Genomic DNA, 16,748 nt, shown 5'->3' on the forward strand with positions numbered 1-16,748 from the left:
TAAGGACACCATCGCCACCCCCACTTGCCTGGCTGCCACCCACACCCTGCAGGCCAAGGTCGTCACACCTCTCACTGAAGCCACCAACACCGGCAAGTACTTCATGGCCCTGCGACGCCCCATGCCATGCGGACAACACGGGGACTGCGGCTGAGAAGGTGGGGCCCCAACCCCCCATCTCATGCCATGGTTGCATTGGTATGCAGGGTGAGGCACCGAAAGAGGGCCTGCCTCTCTTTGTTCCTAGTGGAGGATGAGAGCAACCCCCAGTGCCAGGAGGGTGAGGGGGGCTGGCTGGATAGGGGGCGGGACCAAGGGGGCCTGTCTGTGCCAGTTCCTTTCTGTTTTGCACGTTGGATTTTTGGATCAGTGACATTTTGGCTTGTTTGTGCATCACGTGGAAAAAAATACTGAAATAAAGGTACTTTAGTGTGACTAGCAGTAGGATAGAAGCAGGGGGACGCACGGGAGGGCTGGGCTGGAGGGTAGAGATCCTCCCATTTCAAGCAGGGTAGGTCTGCCCAGCCATGCTGGGGGTAGAAGACCCCCTTTTTCTCTCCTTGGGGAGTGATGTCTTGGATTGAGTGTGGGATTCTGGCTGTTGCATCCCCTGGCTATTGTCTTCTCCACATTCCTCACTGACAGCTCTTGAAATGGTGTTGGTGTGGCAGAATGGTGCAAAGCTCAGAAGATGCTTCTCCTGTAGACATGGTGGTGGCATAGGCGGGGGGGATGTATGGACACAGGGTGTCACTTCTTCCATCATTCTGTTCTTGCAAAGGACAGGAGTAGCTGCTGACCACTCTACTCCCATCCCTTACTGAGCCTCCATGTCAAAGGACAGGCCATGGTCCACTCAAATGGATCAGTCTCCTTCCCAAGGTGGAAGGCAGTGGGCATGAGCTTGTGGGGGGGGGGGGTCTTAGAGTTGTGGCGACCCTCATCAACCTGCAAAGGAAGGACTTTCAGCACAAGAGCTGGTTGCTGAGAGGGGGTCAGACATGACAAACCCTCCAGGACTGCCCCTTCCCATCTCAAAGGGAATAGACCAGAGAAGGAAGTGGAAGCTGAGCCAGTGGCACAATCCCTACTGCTCCCGCTGTGGCTGTGCTGGTGCCACAGCAGCCACCCCTCTTGTTTCGGCTTGAGAGTGAGGGATGTCCCCAGGAGTTGCAGGAGGTCAGGGTGCTTCCCCTCTTTGGTGCTGTGAGAGAACAAACGGGAACTCGGCCTGGAGGGTTTGCTGGCCTGCTGACCCAGGGAGTGGCCTGAGGGAAGCTAGCCTGCTCCCCCTCCCCCTTTCCTCTCTCAACATGACGGTGCTAACCTTCCCTGTGCTCTGACTGACTCTTGGGCCAGAGGAGCTCCTCGCTTGCAGCCCTCCCCTCCCCTCTGCCCACCAGCTTTCCCTCTGAAGTAGCGTGAAATGTGAACTGTTACTTGTGCACTTTTCCCCACTAGTTGGTACCTGTAGGTGTGTGAGGCCGGGTGGCGGGCTGGGCGCATCAGAGCTCCCAGGACCACAGTGGAGGGCTCGGCTTCCTCACGACCTGTTGGAATAGTCTTGTGATGACTGTTTAGCAACCTGCAGTGCGTTTCTGTTTCCTCATTAAAAATCGTTCTCACAGGCTAAGGCTCCCGTGTCTGTTTCTTGACCAGAAGGGCCAGAGGTGTCCCCTTAGGGAAAGGGATAAAGAGGGCCTGGAAGTGAGATGTCCTATGGGGATCAATCATAAGGATTGCCTGGCTGGATTGGCTCAGACACCCAGCACTGTCTTCAGCAGAAGCCTGCATGTATTGTGCAGCACCTGGGATTCAGAGGCTTTGCAGAGGGTGGTGGTGATGGGGTAGTTTGTTCCTATTGAAATGGATAATCCTCTTTTCTCCCAAAGGAGCCTTCAAGGCAGCATCCAAAAAGAAAGCAATAAAAGACACAATTAAAGCACTCCAGAAAATTGAAATAAATGAAGCATTAATTAAGATCAGAGCAGAAGAAACCAGAGCAAAATGCAGAGCAAGCCAACAATCTTGACAAAACTGCCAATTGTGGTAGGGAAGCAGCTAACCCTTTCTGAAGGGCCTATCTGGAGAGGGGAGTCTACAAGAAAGGGCTGGCTGGGATTAGCCTTTTGGGCTTCCCAATTGAGGCTCTTACAGGACTGGGTTTTGGTAGTACAAGCTGTGAGCCAAGGCCCAAAGCCCCATCAGCATCTCAGCTTCCTCCTCGCGCGCATGCCCGCGCATGTGTGTTTCCAATGGAGAGAGGTGGAAAGTGGAGAGCCCCAAGGATCTGTCCTGGGACCTGTACTTTTCAACCTGTTCATAAATGACCTGGAGACAGGGCTAAGCAGCGAGGTGGCCAAATTTGCAGATGACACCAAACTTTTCCGAGTGGTGAAGACCAGAAGAGACTGTGAAGAGCTCCAGAAGGAACTCTCCAAACTGGGAGACTGGGCAGCAAAACGGCAGATGCATTTCAATGTAAGTAAGTGTAAAGTCATTGGGGCAAAGAATGAAAACTTTACATATAGGCTAATGGGTTCTGAGCTGTCTGAGACAGATCAGGAGAGTCTTGGGGTCCTTGTGGACAGCTCGATGAAAGTGTCAACCCAAAGTGCGGCAGCAGTGAAGAGGGCTAATTCCATGCCTGGGATAATTAGGAAAGGCATTGAGAATAACACAGCTAATATTGTAATGCCGTTGTACAAATTGATGGCAAGACCACACCTGGAGTATTGCGTCCAGTTCTGGTCACCACATCTCAGAAAGGATATAGTGGAGATGGAAAAGGTGCAAAAGAGAGCAACCAAAATGATTACTGGGCTGGGGCACCTCCCTTATGAGGAAAGTCTGCAGTGTTTGGGCCTCTTCAGTCTAGAAAAGAGACGGCTGAGAGGGGACATGATTGAGACATACAAAATCATGCAGGGGATGCAATCATGCAGAGTGGATAGAGAGACACTCTTTTCTCTCACATAACACCAGAACCAGGGGACTTCCACAAAAGTTGAGAGTTGGAAGAGTTAGGATAGACAGAAGAAATATTTCTTTACCCAGCGTGTAAGCTTTTTTGTTTTTTTGTCTACAGCTGATTGGCTTGGTTTTGTCAAAGGTCTCTAACCTGCCTCTCCAGGGTCTGAGCTTCCCAGCAGACTCCAGCACTTGTGGGCTATAGAGACATTTCTCTGTAGGGCTGCTGGTGCTGACTGATGCTGTTCCTGGGGTCTGTCTTCTTCCAGCACCATCTAATGATAGAAACTCCTAGAGACCCTGCCAGAATCTGCAGTAAGAAAAAGCAGTGGTACACTTTCAGCCCTGTATATGTTCTCTCTTTCTCCCTTGCACAGAGCCCCTAGCCCTTCATAGTGGGGAGTGGGAAATCTGTCACAAGGGAGTGAATGCTGCCAGTGGTGTCCCTAACCTTGGTGTCACCCCCTCTCAGCAACCCAGAAGTTCTGGTGGTAATGTGAGGATATCACATCTCTACTGAATAGTTAGGTTGTAGAGCTTCCACATAAAGGGAGATGCTGGGATGGCCCTTTGCCACCTGGTCCCTTCAGTGGTTCACTTTGCACTGTAGCTGCTTTGCTTACAAAGCAGGGAAGGGAACAAGAGAACAGTTAGCTGTTTTCTGATGAGCCATTACAGATTCCAGAGGCTGAAAAGGAGTCAGAGAAACATGCCTGAGGAAGAACCTGCAAACTAATTCCAAGGAGGGATCTTATTGCAAATCTTCTCCCTGCCACTCACACACCAAGAACACCTGATGGAGCAGAAGAGTCTCCTGGGTAGCGAAAGGGAGATGCTTCCAAAGTTCAGCCAAAAGTATCAAAAATCTGCAAACTGGGTCATTGCATGGTGGGGAGAAAAATGGGAACACACCTTTAATTCAATTCAGGGTGACCAGATACAATGAAGGACAGAGTGCCTGTACCTTTAACTTCTGTATAGAAGAGGGATTTTTGTCGAGTGCAACTTTTTAAACCCTTCTATGTTGAACTGCACCTGCCAAAATTCCCTCTTCAATACAGTGGTTAAAGGTACAGGCACTCTGTCCTCCATTGTATCTGGTCACCCTGATTCCTTTGCACAAGTGAAAGAGAGAGAGAGGAGACCAAGAAGTGGGATGCACAGATGGGGACATGGAATGATATTGAGAGATCATGCCCGCCCTATGAAATGTGAAGACAGGAGTTGCAAAATTGAACCATCCTCCTTTATCTCCTGGCTAAAAGCTGTCTGCCAGTCTGGACCATTTTGGTGTATACTAGAATTGACCTTGAGAAAGGCTTCCTTCTTGGAAGCACTGCTGAGCCAGTGCAAGGGGAGAGGGGTTAAAATAAACACTTTCCACTTGTACCAAAACGGATGTTTTCCCTGGAGAAAAGGCAGCAGGGAGAGCCGGGAAAATTACCTAAGTACAGCCATGTCCCCTTTCCTGATCACCAGGTTGTCCACAGCTGTCCCAGGGAAGTCCACACTTTGGCCTTTAGGAAGGCAGGAGGGCAACAAGCAGCAGAGGCTGAGCACCTGAACTAGACTCGCTCCTATCACTCTGGGTGTGGGTTGTAAGCAGCAGTGACAGGAGGGAAGGGGAGGTGGAAGGAGGGTGGCAAGAGGCGAGATGAGGCCAGGTCGATGCTCTGTTCGCTGGGGCTGAAGAAGGCAACTGCGACCTGCCTGCTTGTCTTGGAGGCTCAACAAGGAGCCTGAGCCCAGAGCCAAAGCGCTGTCTTCGAGTAAAGTTTATGCTGTTGGTCCAGGGCACTTGTTGCTCTAACCAGTGGCTGACTGGCCAGCCATTGGTTGGAGCAACAAGCGCCCTAGACCAGCAGCAACATTCCTGCTTGAAATATGGAATAACATCAGTAAAGGAATGGTGGGAGTACATGCTTGAAAAAGTGACAGAAAATGAGCTGGTTCAAATCTTGTGGGACTTCAAAATCCAGACATGAGAAAATTGGAACACAACATGCCAGTGCTTGAGAAGAAGCCACTGATGCTTATTGATGTGGCATTCCAGGAGATAATCAAATTGAGGAGAAACAACTGGAAAAGATCACAAAATACAAAGACCTGGAAACTGAAATGCAGTGCCTTTGGCAAAAGAAAACAACCACCACCCCATGCCATTGGTGCACTAAGTGCAATCCCCAAGGCCTTTAAGAAATATCTGGCCAATATAGGCATTGACAAGAAAACAGTTGAACCACTTCAACAAGCTGCACTACTAGGAACATTGAACATTATAAGGCAATATCTCGACACTTCTTAAACTCTTGGGTAGAGTTTGAACTAATGAGCATTCAAAAATCCCAGTACAAACATCTGGTGGGAGGTTACATCACTGATAATGATAGAAGACAACACAAAAAAGTAATCAAATGCAAAGACCTTCAGATTAAGGTAGAATGACTTTGGCAAATAATAATAATAATAATAATAATAATACAGGTATTTATATACCGCCTTTCTTGGTCTTTATTCAAGACTTTATTCAAGGCGGTTTACATAGGCAGGCTTATTTAAACCCCCGTAGGGATTTTTACAAATGAAAGAAGGTTCTTTCTTTCAAGAACCACAACATTCAGGTGTTTCTCTCTGATCTGGTTTCACATTCTGGCCTCCATCCTTCCAGGCTCAGAGCAGATGGAATAGCTCGGCTTCAGCTTGTCAGCTGCTTCAAGGTCGCACGGTGCCGGTGGCCTCGAACTGGCGACCTTGTGGATGTTATCTTCAGGCAAATGGAGGCTCTACCCTCTAGACCAGACCTCCTGCCCAAAGAAAGTTGAAAATTGTACCAATAGTAGTGGGTGCTTTAGGCACCATACCAAAAAACTTGAGGAAAACACCTGTACACTTTAAATGTAATTAACTCATATGAGCTGTGAAAAGCAGCTCTACTTGGAACTGCCCATTCAAGTAGGGCCTCAGTATCTGTAGGGGATTTGTTTTTGAACTCCCTGCAGATAACAAAAATTGTGGATAAGGAAATCCACGATTTTTGGACCCTTAATTCTAGTCGCCTCTGGAGGGCTTTCTGAAGCCCTCGGGAAACTGGAAGTGATGTTTTTATGCTTTAAAAGGCATAAAAACTTGACTTCCGGTTTCCTGAGGGAAACCAGAAGTGACTTTTTTGGCTCTACAGGCCATTCTGAAGCCCACAGAGGTCACTGGAGGATGCACACAGCTTCTGCGGGCTTTAGAAATTCTGCTGCAGGTGACCAGAGCATAGCTCTGGTTGCCTTTGGAGGGTTCAGGTGGGGCTGTGCCTGTTAAGCCAGACTCAGCCCCACCTGAGTCCTCCACCTGAACCCTTGAGCCAAATCCATGGATGTAAAATCTGTGGATAAACAGGCTACACCTGTATTTTACTTGAATACCTCTAAATGACCTAGGTTCTTGGGAAGGTCTTTCTATTTAAAATCCACCAACTACCATCAGGCAGGCCATGATGAACCAAAATACTGTAATAATAATAATAATAATAACAACAATAATAATAAATTGTCAACAATCTCTCCAAAGAACAAAAGGGAAATAGTTGAAACTCATGTGGAACAAGGATCAGTTGCTGATGGATAAAATGATACTTAACAATTAATTGCGAATGAAGAAAAATGAATTTGCATATTGCTTGGATAAATTACAAGAAGGCCTTTGACTCCTTGCCACACATATGGATTGATAAAACATTGGAAATGTTCAAAATTAGCAGCAATATCAAAACAAATTTATATCTGGCAATGGAAAAATGGGAGACAAAACTGACAGTGAATAGAGAGGGTCCTGCAGGCATCAGGCCTGGAATATTTCAGGGAGACTCGCTTCCAATTTTCTTGGTTGCTATGATACCACTAACAGCAACACTAAATAAAACAAACTGGCTACGAAATACCAAAAGGAGCTGGAAGAATTTCACACTTGCTGTATATAAATGATTTGAAATTATATGGAAAAACAGAAGTGGAAATTGAATCACTACTAAATGCAGTCCAAATATTCAGCTGTGACATAGCAATGGACTTTGGAATTGACAAATGTGCAACACTATCAATAAAAAAGAGGAAAAATTGCTGACTCTGGAGGAATACAACTTGAAGATGGAAAGATAATAAAAGGCCTGGATGAGGAGGAAGACTGCAAATACTTGGGAATTTTACAAGCTGAATGAATCCAGCATACTACAGTGAAAACGATCAACACCAAATGCACAAAAAAGTACCGAAAATACTAAAATCAAAACTAAATGGTGGGAATACAATCACAGCTATAAACACTTGGGCCATTCCTGTGATTTGATATAGTGCAGGAAATACTGACTGGATTCAACCAGAATTAGATGCACTTGACCATACAACATGAAAACTTATGACAGCCAACTATGCCTTTCATCCTTGCAGTGACATCGACTGACTGAGGAAGGTCAGTAGCTGAGGACCGATACAAGTAAAACAGGCTGTGGAAGAAGAAAGGAGGACACTTAAGGACTGCATCAAGAACAACAAAGAAAAAATGTTGGCAAAAGAAGATGTAATAGAAGTAAATGAAACAAAAGAAACCTACATGGAGCAAACTGTGAACAAACCTACTAGATGCATGGCATAATAAACCAATGCATGGCCAATACATCAAGAAAACAGATGATAAGGTAGACAAGGGCTCCCACTGGAAATGGTTGCAGCATGGAAGACTGAAGAAAGAAACAAAATATATCTGTGAATGTATTATATATAGCAAAAAAAAAAATCTGTGAATATCCTAGGAAAGGACCTGATATTCAACAGACCAAATCCAGCCACCAACATCTGCCAGGCTGTGCATATTTTTTCATAATAAAGTGTAGCGACATGTTTATTTTGGTAACTGCCTTATTACTTCTGTGACAACCTGTATGTTTGGAGTTTCAGAAGGCGTTGGACACAGTCCCTTGCTAAAGGCTCCCGAAAAAACCGTGCAGTCAGGGAATAAGAAAGCAGGTCCTCTTACTAGTTAGGAACTGGTTGAAGTAACAGAGAGTGGGTGTGAATAGTTAAGTGTCACAGTGGAGAGAGGTGAAAAGTGCTGTGCCCCAAAAATCAGTCTTAGGACCCACACTTTTCAATTTGTTCATAAATGACCTGGAGTTGGGGATAGGCAGCAAGGTGGCCAAGTTGGCACTAAACTTTCCTGGGTGGTGAAGTCTAGAATAGTGTTTCTCAACCAGTGGTATGGGTACCACCAGTGGTACTTGAGGTGCCGTCTGGTGGTACTTGTGGGACCCCCAGGCATCTGCTACCCAGCAGCGAGACAAGTGACGTGACACGACAAACATAGATAGGAAGCTTGGCTTGATGGGCAGAGCTCCAAAGCATGTTTTTCATGCACTCCAAAAAGATCTCCTGTCCACTCAGAGCCTCTTACTGGTGTCTGTCACATAGCACCAGGCCTCTCAATCCAGAAATAACTGGCAATGATGTCATCGCCAGTTACTTCCAGTGGTACTTCCATTAGGTGGATCATATGAAGTGGTATGGTTGGGGGAAAACGTTGAGAGAGCTGGTCTAGAAGGGATTGTGAAGAGTTCCAGAAGGATCTTTCCCAATTAGGGAAAGGGGCAGCAAAATGGCAGGTGTGCTCAAATGTCAGTGAGTGGGATGTTATGTACACTGGAGCATAGCGAGTTGTGAGTGCTTGCACTCCTCACATGGTGACGGCACTTTCCGAAGGACTCTGGTGGGGAGGCTCTGCCTCACCTGCTTCCCCACCCACTGCAGGTCCCTGCTCTATAGGCTCTTCTCAGAAGGAAAGTGTCTTCTGTGTCACTTAATGCCCATCCCACAGGCGTACACTTTTGATCCCTGTTCCGCACACGCAACGTTGGGCAGAAATGGCTTCAATACAGGCAGCACTACAGAAGAAAGCTGATCCCCTTGTGAACAGGACGACCTTCTGCGCATGCTCAGGGCGCTCCATCCAAAGAGCCCGGATGCTGCCAGGGAAGCCAGTCAGGGAGATGGTTGGCTGCTGTATGGGCGGGGCTTGGCGGCCTCCGTTGCCATGACAGCAGGAGACCCCCCCACACTCCCCTGCCTCCCGTGGTTGCCATGGCGGCGGCGGAGAAGGAGGAGGCGGAGCTGAGGCAGAGGGAGCAGCGCAGGCGCAGAGTCTGGACCCTTCTTCTACCTCCTGAGCGCGCTGTGCCGGCCTGGTCGGTGCGAACTCGAAGGCCGAAGAGCCGGGGCCGCCTCCGCCGCCGCCGAAGAGGAGGCAGGCAGGCAGGGGGAGCCGCCGCCGTGAGTGAAGGAGGGGGCGGGAGAGCGCGGAGGCCGCGCGGGGCTGCAGGAGGTGGGGTGGTTGTGGAGGAGAAGGAGGAGGAGGAGGAGGAGGCCTTCATCCTTCCATCCGCGCAGAGGAGACTTCGCTGCCTGCCGGAGGCGACGGTCCTGCGCAGGGTACCGACAATCGCTCGCACCGAGCGCAGCGCCACTGGGCTCCGCGGAGCCTTCCCGGGGTCCTGCCGCCCGGGTGGCCAACGAGCCCCTTCAGCGCCCCGCAGAGTCCTGAGGGGACCGCCGGGCCTGAGGGCCGCGCCCAGCTGAGCCTCCCCTGCGGACTTGGCGCGGGGCTGCTGCGCGCAGCCGGGGAGGCTCTGCGGCCGGCCCTGGTCGCCCAGGTCCCCTGGTGCGGAGGGCGGGTGTGGCTGAGGCCGGGTCCGTTTTCGCCCCTGGGAGGATGTGGCTGCCTGGCTGGGCTCTCGCCACTCATCGGCCCACTTGCGCGTGGCCTCCTTTCCGCCACAGGCTTCTCCTCCTCGTGCCTTGTCAGCAGAGCCTCCTTTGACGCCTCGTTGTCAGCATCGTCCCAGGCAGGTCTACTCAGAAGTAAGTTTTGTTGAGTTCACTAGGGCTTGCTCCCAGGAAAGTGTATAGGGTTTCAGTCTGAGTGGCAGTTCTGGGCCCTGTGATTTGGAGAGAGAGAGGTGACAGTGAGGCAGGGACGCGCGGTGGGAGGTGAGGCAGAGCCTCCCCACCAGAGTCTTTTGAAAGGCACCACTGGCGTGTGAGGCACCCAAGCACTCACAACCCACACGCTCTGCACTCTGCGTGTGGGTTGTGGGTGTTTGGGTGCCTCACACGGCGGTGGCGCCTTTCAAAAGACTCTGGTGGGGAGGCTCTGCCTCACCTGCCTCCCCACCCACCGCATGTCCCTGCAGTGACTTTTAAACCCCTTGCCTAGGCATGAACTACTGTTAAAAGTTTCATTGAACTCCCTTTGAACACCCCTTGGAGGGGCATTACAATATCATACACAGGTAAGTGTCTGAGCTGTCACTCTGCATGTTCGTCACTCGATTTAAATGTGTTAGCAGACTTCCTTGAAAAGTCCTGTTGGAGGGGAGAAGAGAGTTCAATCTCTGATATAGTCAATCCTCTAAAGTTTCCTCTGGATTCTTGTGTCATTGCTCCTCCAGTTGTGCCAGGAGAAAAAGACTTTTCCTCCTTGATTGGCTCCTGGAAGGAGCTGGCTTTATCCCTTGCTGAGAAGTCTTTGACTCTTCTGCGTGGTATACCTGAAATGCAGTCTTGATCAACTCTTGGGTGACATTAATATTTTGCCTTAGATCAACTATTTAGTGAATTTTTTTGGGAAGCAGTTTAGGAATATTCTTAATAGTGACAGAATTATTGGGCATGGTAACTGGTGTTTGTTACCATGAGACCATTTGCCAAAGTGACCCTTGCTTGGAGCTTCTTGCCTACACAGGGACTTTTGGGGTGAGGTGGGTGGTTGTGCGGCTAGATCAAATTTTTGCATTCTGAATTCAGTCTTCAGTCATTTATGAATTCATCATGAGATGCACTCCTTTGCACAGGCATGTATACACTTTTTGACATTTCGAGGTGTCAGACTATCTGAGTTCTTTTCAAGTTGGACCTGCACAGTTGCTGTTGCCTGTCTGATCCTGGTACATTTTCAGAAAAGAAATTCCATAGCAGCTTCAGCTGATCCTCTTCTCTTTAAAACCCTTTTCAATATTTGTATGTTTATGACACTAGGTGCGTGCAACTGTAACCTCCTTTAAGGCAGGCAGTGGCAGGGGGGCTGAAGCAGAGCTCTGCACGTCCAGTTGTCTGTCCGGATGTTGCTCATGCTGTTTCCAACTGTTGTGAAAGAGGGGAGTTTGGGATTACATGTGAGTGAATATGAGGCGCCTGTTGTAGCCCCAGTGGAAAGCTGACATCCAGTGTCAGTGGTACAAGTGTGTGAGTACAATCACTACTGTTTATTTCTGTTCTAGGCAGTTTGTGCCGCCATGGCCTGCCTTGCACCTGCCTTGGTGACCTGCCATAGGTTGGTACATGCTTCGTTTGCTTGTTGGTAGCAGTACACAATAAGGCAGAACAACTTGGAACTGTGTGTGTGTGTGTGTGTGTGTGTGTGTAGCACTTGTGGCAAACCCTCTTGGTTAAGGCAGGCTGTATTTAAACAGGGCTGATGCATGGAAATGCAGTTCCCTTTTGTCAGTTGCCACGAACGGAGGCACAGTCTGTGTCCCAGGTGCTGAAATTAAGCTGTTCTTCAACCATAGCCATTGAGGGCTTTGCTCAATGGTCCCTGGCAATAGCTTCAGGTAGGACTGTCTTTTTCTGTCTACTACCAGCTACTGGTAGTACTGTGCTACTACCAGCCCCAACAGAGATGTTTTCTAGACCTCTGCTTCAACAGCTACACTGGCTGTCCATTCATTTCCAGTACCAATTCGAAGTGTTGGTGTTGACCTTTAAGGCCCTTCATGGTTTGGGTCAAGGATATCTGAGGGACTGCCTTTATTTATTTATTTATTTGATTTGTAATCTGCCTTTCTCCCTGGAGGACACACAAGGCAGCTGACAACATTTAAAAGTCATAAAATACATTAAAACAAGAACAGTAAAATATAGAAAAAATAATCAGCAGCAATAAAATCAGCAGTAAAAGCAGCCATCAGGCATCAAAGTCTTGCTGAAATAAAATAAAGGCTTGCTGCCTTCTCCCATATATTCCAGTCCATCCTCTTAAGTCATCAGGGGGCTCTCCTTCAAGTTTCATCTCTGTCCAAAATTAGAGGGACAGTGGTGTGGGGACTTGCCTTCTCTGCAGTGGCGCCACAATTATGGAATTCCCTTCCACAGGAATTAAGAACCATTCCCTCCCAGCTTTTCAGTGAGGGCTCAAAACTTAACTGTTTCATTTGGCATTTGGTTTTGGTATTTCATTTGGCCAGATGCAGGAGAGGGCACCAAGACACAGGTTGTGTCTTGTCTTGTGTGCTCCCTGAAGCATTTGGTGGGCCACTGTGAGATACAGGAAGCTAGATGGGCCTTTGGCCTGATCCAGCCAGGCTCTTCTTATGTTCTTTTGTTGGTTGATGGGTGGGTGTTTGCTCTCTGTGCCTCTGTAATAGTGTAGTGCCTTGACTGCTCCTTCTGGATCAAATGGTTACCCCCTCCTAATTGGCTTTGCAATGTGTGTTTTTGGGTTTTCTGTTCTGATTTAATGATTTTTAGTTCTACTTTTGTTGTGATGCATTGTACATTATATTATGGAGCTTTGTAAGCCACCTTGGGCGTTTGCTTCAGCATGGGAAAGGCAGGATATAAATTTTTCAAATAAATAAAAATAAACTCTTACCTAGGTGAACCCACAAGGGTCTCCTGCAATAGAAGCCAGTCTTTGAGTGTTCACTGAGATATCTGGTTTTTGGATGGAGAGTCAGCACTGCTGTTACTCTTTGGACTGAGAAACGCCTACCCTGGCTTCTTGCTTCAACAGCTGCTTGGCCAGAGTTAAATTCTTGCTCTCCACTTGGTGTCTAGTCTCTTAATTTACAACCTACTTCAGTCATTGTGTGCCCCTCTCATCAATGCTGCCTCGCAGGTCTTCATTATACATAGAGCAGGGGATGTGGTGATGCTCTGGCCTGTGGCTACTCAGTAAGACAGTGGGTTAGAGCAGGGGTCTCCAAACTTTTTGACCAGAGGGTCGCATCAAATGTCTGGCACGGTTTTTAGGGCCAAAAAAGATTTAAATATAAAATTTATATAAATAAATTAGAGATGGAACTTAGATGTGTGAATAAATGAATGAATGGGCTCATTCATTCAACCTCTCCGGCCCTTAGAACACCCTCCAGATGCAACCAGAGCATAGATCCAGTCATGTTCAGCAAAGTGGGCCAGGGGCTTTCAGGGGACAAGAGGCTGGTCATGGGCCAGATAGAGGCTCACCGCGGGCTGCATCTGGCCCCTGGGCTGGGGTTTGGAGACCCCTGGGTTAGAGTATAGTACAGTGTGTGGACCTGGGTTTGAGGCCCTCTGTCTCTGCCTTGGGCAGTTAGCCATGTAGTGCTGGTGTCTTGCTATTCCCAACTGCAGCAAGCTGGAAATTTTTCACGCCACAAACTTTGAGTAGAAGAGATGCAAGGAATGCTTGGGCTGAGGGTCTGGTGGCTTCAATTGCATAGTGTGTTCTCTCATGAATTCCCAGCAGTCTGTGTGTGGGAGTTCCAGTGACTCCAAAAGGCTAAAAATAGGCCAAAGGAGCTCTCTTGCCTCATGAAGCAGATGTGGTTGCCTGTCTTTACCTCCACCCCCTGTCTGTGTCCTTCACACACACACCCAATAGACTGCTCAGGTTACTGTTTGCAGCTGCCGGGCCAGAAATGCATTGGTGAATGACAGGTGAGCAGGTGGGGGCCATGCAAGGAATTTCCTCCCCACTTCCTGCATGGCCAGCATTCATCAGTAAAATTGTGGGGCAGGCCCTCTCCCCTCCCCACCCAGACCATTATCAGTCCAGGGCACCTGCTGCACTCAGTTGGGCTTCAGTGGTTTCGGAAATTGTCCTGGGGGAGATGATGTTTGTACAAGTTTCCCTTCTAGCTCTTGGGGTTGCCAGGCTGTGCCTGTAACATGTGAGTCTGTGACTTCAGCAGTGGCATTTTTCTTTCAAGGCATAATCAAATGTTTCCCAACCATATGCTTCCTCCAGAGAGTGTGTAGACAAGGAGGCTGTTGGAGCAAGCAGTGTTGTTAAAGCACCAGATGGGATGCTTTGAAAGGGAGGGTGGCGCTTGGCTGCCAGGTTGGGTGCAGCAGAGGTTTGAATCTAAGAGCTGAGGGCTTGAGGGCTAAGAGCTGGGGTATGACTGGTGCAGAACGAGACCCAGACTCTGGTGAGAGCTAAGCCATGGTGCACACCATTCCCTCTGCCTTAAAAGTCCTGATGCTCATGTGCGACGAAAAGATACTTGGTAAGCCCTTGCTCTGAATAAGACCAGACATCAGCTGGATTGAAGCAGTCTGGGGTTTGGCATGTTCTTTTGCTCTGTGGCTGCATTTCTCCCTGATTAGTCCTTGAAGCTGAGACCTAAGAACAAAAGCCTAAGACTCCCTTTCTTGAGAGTGGTAACATGTTGGTTGGAGATGCTAGGAATGGCATTGATAAAGCTGTGAGAGATGGCTGTTCCTTGGAGTAGGAATGGTTTTAAAGTGAGCTATATGGTGATATAGCAAGGGTTGTCTGTGGCTTACAGGTTGTTCTTAGGAAATAGCACTTCCTTTTAGCTTTGCTTGGGGACCAAGATCCTGCAAATCTGAAATGACAGAGGGTGTGTTGTAGGATGCTTTCCTACCTGGCTTGATGTGTAGCCCTGTATTCAGGCCGCCATCTAGGCCCTGTTCCTTTGCTCTGTTCCAATAGCAGAATGGTCCTCTGGGGAACTGGGCATATGAGGCTGGCACCCTAGGAGACAAATATTTCTGCATCAGTCTATTCTTGATCTGCGAGGAGCCTGTTGCTGGGTCCTGGGCAAATGTGCCTACACCTACTGTCAAAACTGGGGTGTTGGCTCTGAAAGGTTTAGTTCCCCTGCCTGTCCGTCCTTCTTTGGAGGATAGCTCTCCAGCAGCTGCTGCTGGCATCTCCTGAATAGAAGGTGCATGACTCTAAGTTGTGGCTTCTTGGAAGAATGTTAGGGCCCTGGTATGTAGTCAATGAATTGCCTGCTGGGCCCAACCTCCCATTGCCTCATTCATATCCCATTGTAGTCTCTAAGATCAGCAAAGACTCTGTGCCACTAATGCAAATAATTCAGGGCAGTAATAGCATAAGAACATCAGAAGATGAGTCCTCCTATATCAGGCCAAGGGCCCATTTAGTCCAGATTCCTTTATCTCACAGTGGCCCACCAGATGCCTCTGGGAGCCCACATGACACCTGCATCTGTTGCCACTCCCTAGCATTTGGCATTCAGAGACCAACCACATAAAACCCAGAGGTTGTTTATAGTCATCATGGGTTATAATCTGTGATGGATATTTCCTGTATCTGTCAAATCCCCTTTGAAAGGCATCTAGGCCAGGTGCCATCTCCATATCCTGTAGCAAAGAGTTCCACATATTAATTACTCATTGGGCAAAGAAATATTTCCTTTTGTCTAGTCTAATAATCTTGCCAAGCAGTTGTAGTAGATGACCCTTGATTCTGGTGATGTACAACAGGGATAATGTCCCTCTCTCCATCCGATGCATAATTTGATATGTCTCAATCATGTCGTCGTTGTCCCCTCCCCAGCACCATCTTTCTACACTGAAGAGCCCCAAACATTTTAACTAAACCCATGTTTGGAGTGCCTCAGAGGACCTCCTGGACGCAACCAGAAGGCACTTCCTGTTTGCACCAACCACTTCTGGGAGGCCTTCTGAGGAGGCCTGGAGTCTGCACGCAACCTCCAGAGGACAGAGCACGGCCCCCAGGTAAGTTGTTGCAGTGTTGCACCAGGGCCCCTATGGATTTAACTATCTACGGAATTTGCTATCCACAGGGGATCACGGAATTGATCCCCTGTGGATACCAAGGGCCCACTGTATATCCTTTTCGAGATGTGGTGGCCACAACTGGGCACCATACACCAGATGTGACCTTAATTGTTGTTTTGTACAATGGCATAATGTTGGTCATTTTATTCTCAATCCCTCTTTTAATGATCCCGAGCATGGAGTTGGACTTTCGCAGCCACCAATGCTGGCTTGGCATTTTCCTTTAGCTGTCCTCCAGTACCCCAAGATCTCTCTCCTGATCCATCACAGTCAGCTCAGAACCCATCAGCACATAAAGTGGGCCATCTGTGGGCATGGCATCTGCGGATTTGAGCATCCACGGATGCTAAGCCCTGGCTTGGAGGGCCTCCTGAACACAAGTAGCTTCCGGTCATATCCGGGAGGTATTCTGAGGTCGGGGAAGGCCCATGAATTGGGCTGCAGGCCTTTCCTGGCCTCAGAAGGCAACCTGGACTTGACCGGAGGTGACTTCTGGTTCATGTCTGCTATTTCTAGTCATGTCTGAGAGCTGTTCTGAGGTCTGGGGAGACCTGTGGAGTGAGCTGTGGGCTGCCATGCCCTCTGGAGGGCCAAGCCCAACCATCAGGTAAGCAATTGCACGCCAGGCTCCAGTATCTGTGGAATTGAATATCTGCTGGGGGGGGGGGGCTGGCACCAATCCCCAGCAGATACCAAGGGACAACCGTATGTGAAATCTTGCCCCAATATGTATTCCTTTACATTTACTTACATTGAACTGCATCGGTCATTTTACTGTCAATTCGCCCAGTTTAGAGAGTCTTTTTGGAGGTCTTCACAATCCCTTCTGGACTTTACCACATATAAAAGTTTAATGTCATTCACAAACTTGGCCACCTCACGGCTAATCTCCTACTCCAAGGCATT

The 16,748-nt window shown here is 48.5% G+C and overlaps 1 protein-coding gene across 2 annotated transcripts in view; it reads left to right on the plus strand.

Moving 5' to 3' along the window:
• Positions 1-9,113: 9,113 nt before the first annotated feature.
• The window catches only part of MAPRE3 (microtubule associated protein RP/EB family member 3), a 48,088-nt gene continuing 40,453 nt past the window's right edge, over positions 9,114-16,748 (plus strand). Inside the window, exon 1 of one of the 2 annotated variants that reach the window (XM_066612017.1) lies at positions 9,114-9,275. The gene's annotated coding sequence lies outside the window, so the exon portion shown is untranslated. The remainder of the gene's footprint in view (positions 9,276-16,748) is intronic. The other variant, XM_066612018.1, reaches the window with a different exon arrangement.

This window comes from Tiliqua scincoides, chromosome 1, assembly GCF_035046505.1.
Source record: "Tiliqua scincoides isolate rTilSci1 chromosome 1, rTilSci1.hap2, whole genome shotgun sequence".
In the NCBI taxonomy this organism is placed as follows: domain Eukaryota; kingdom Metazoa; phylum Chordata; class Lepidosauria; order Squamata; family Scincidae; genus Tiliqua; species Tiliqua scincoides.